Here is a 2,737-nt window from a genome sequence, read left to right as displayed (position 1 = left end):
GCTGATTCAAAAATAGCATTTTTGCTACTGCCAGCTACATGCAAGGACCTTACAAATTCAGGGTGACCATGATTTTAAGCATCTTTGGATGCATCTTCTTTGTTTTCTCACTGGTAATATTGTTCATAAGGAAAAAGGCAAATTTTGGCCAGCCAGGTGGAACTTCTCATGCAATGCAAACAAATCTGGATCTGTTGCACATGCGCTGGGGTACTTTGAGCCAGATCAAGACTCAGAACATGGCAGGTGTCTTGCGAGGCTATGTTTCCCTCATAACTTGACCAACTGCAAGTGTACCTTAAAGTAAATGGACCTCTGCTTCTACTTCAGGTTTCTCACTGCAAGTGGAAAAGTTGGGGTGGGACATTAAGACTGGAAAATGCCTTGATGCCATCATCAGTAACTCGAGGTTACTGATAACTGGTAGCTCCTGCCTGCTCTGTCCTCACCTTGCTGTGGAGAAGCCAGGTCCTGTGTCCGAGCTCCAGACAGGACCCTGGGTAGCGTGCGGTGGAGGGGAGCACGGGAGTGCCTGAGCAGAGAGAGATCGCATTACCGTGGCGCTAAGCCCCTCACCTCAGCACTCTGGCTGGTGCCAGGATCCTTTCCCAGCGCTCCATCGCTTTGAGAAATATGTGAAAAGTGGTTTAATTTGCCTTAGGCCTGTTATCACTTATGACAGCAGTGATCAGAAACAGGGTCCATTAACAGCCCCAGTATTTAACGCATGCATTCTCTTATGAGTAGAGGGTTCCCTGTCTGTATGATTAATGTCATGTCAACATATTCCATTAACAGAAAATATGAAGTGCTTTGATTTTTTTCCCCCTATGTGACTGACAACATAAACACATTGTCAAAAGCACTGAACAGATGGTAAGGCACTTAGGAAAGTCTGCTACATTTAAAGAAGTCACTGGCCTTCAGTGAGTACTTAAACCACTATGGGCAGTAATTGAAAGAAGGCTGTCCTTCATTCCCAGAGTGAGATGGAGTGAAACACAGTTGCTCTTTGAATCTTTCCTACAACAGTAATTCTGCATTCCCATGATTGTCTCTAATTGTAAGCCAGTCTCTTATCTGAAGTCAATGGTCTATCAGCAGAGAATGGCACAAGGAACAGAGGATGGGTATCTGATGTGGGAGAGCAGCAGGCAGGGAACAGAGCTCCAGTATGTGTAGGAGGGATGAAGGGATGCTTGCCACAGCGTCAGCATTTGCTCTTGGATCATATACAGCTGCCTTCTCCATCCTTCTTTGCTGGGAAGCATGCTCAACTTGCATCTCCCTTTTGGCTACACAGTAAGCCTTAAATGCCCACCTGGGGGCTGGCTATCTTGGTGATCAAAATGCTCTTTGTCATAAGTTCCTAGAGATCATTACCAGTTTCACGCTCCCCAGTGTCTTGTTTCACTTTTGGGTCTTTCAACAGCTTGAGTAATGAGTGTTGATCAGCATCAACTTCATTCCCACAACATGAATTAATTATTTCTGCAGAGGCCTCTTACCATGAAGACAAATCTGCAGGGGACTTTGTCTTTCCTTCTGCTACCTGAGGGAGTTTCAATTCTTGTTGTTCTCCTCAACTTCCTATGGCATGGATTATTTTATGGAGCCTCTTTCTCCAGCAGCTTGTAGAGCTTGCACTATATCCAGGCCTAAAAGCTGGTAGGGTTTGCTAAAAACTGGAAAGGAATAAACTACTGTGAGAAACCTGAAACATCCTTTTTCCCTCTTCTGCTTTTTACTGTGTAAACTGAACCATCCTCATCCCTCAAGCTTTATAATCATTTCATGAATTCATGCATCCAGAAGTCAGTTTGCTCAATTTCTTCTGAATTATTTCCCACAAATATTCTTGTCATTTTCTCACTTCACTGCTATAAAGTCTTTAAATATAATGATTTTTCAATCCTGAACAGCATTTGCTTGAGAAATTTCTAGTGCTAATATATTACTATCATTTGGTTTACTATTCCTTTTTTAAGGTAGATCCTCCATCTCCAGTGGAGATGTGGTAACCTTTTATAAAGTAACTTGAATACTGTAGCATCTTTTCGGGTACAGACACTGTCCTGACATCTCTCTTCCTTGGATCCTACTATTGATGAGCCACATGAACCTGTTTCAACCTTTCTGTTTGCCCTCAGAAGGCTATTAACTCACTAAATTGATTTTTTTAAAAAAAACCTTACATATAAAGTATCCTGATTAAAAAAATGTGGAAGAAATATCATAAAAGTAAGCCACTTTGGACAACAGGTCTTGTCAAACAAACGATGCCATTCAGTAGGGAAACCTACTGTTTAAGGCATAAGGTAAGTCAAGTCAGCAGAAAAACTATTACTGTTCTCACCTACTTAACCTTTCACTGCTATCCCGAATCCCCTGTTAGAACACAGTGGCGAAGATTTGTGATTTGGTACTTGACACAACTAAGACCCAGGCATGGTCATGGAGGGTAGGGTGTGGGACCCTCCAAAAATACGGGTATTGATGCAACAAACTTTCCCTTCCTGAGAAAGGACTCATGTCTGCACTGAGGACACAGAAATCCTTCAAAAACTTAACCAAACTTCTAAATTAGTATGGTTTCTGAAAACAGCAATCACTATCCAGTTACTGCTTAGCAGCATTAATTAAGCATAGCTCATTAGAGAGCTCCTTAGAGAGCTCATTAGAAATGTTGTATGTTTGGATTACTGTCATTAGTTTTACTGAATTGTTAGGGCTCCAT

The sequence above is a fragment of the Egretta garzetta genome, unplaced genomic scaffold, assembly GCF_000687185.1.
Source record: "Egretta garzetta isolate BGI_Z169 unplaced genomic scaffold, ASM68718v1 scaffold186, whole genome shotgun sequence".
NCBI classification, from domain to species: Eukaryota; Metazoa; Chordata; class Aves; order Pelecaniformes; family Ardeidae; genus Egretta; species Egretta garzetta.
This window is presented reverse-complemented; position numbering follows the sequence as displayed.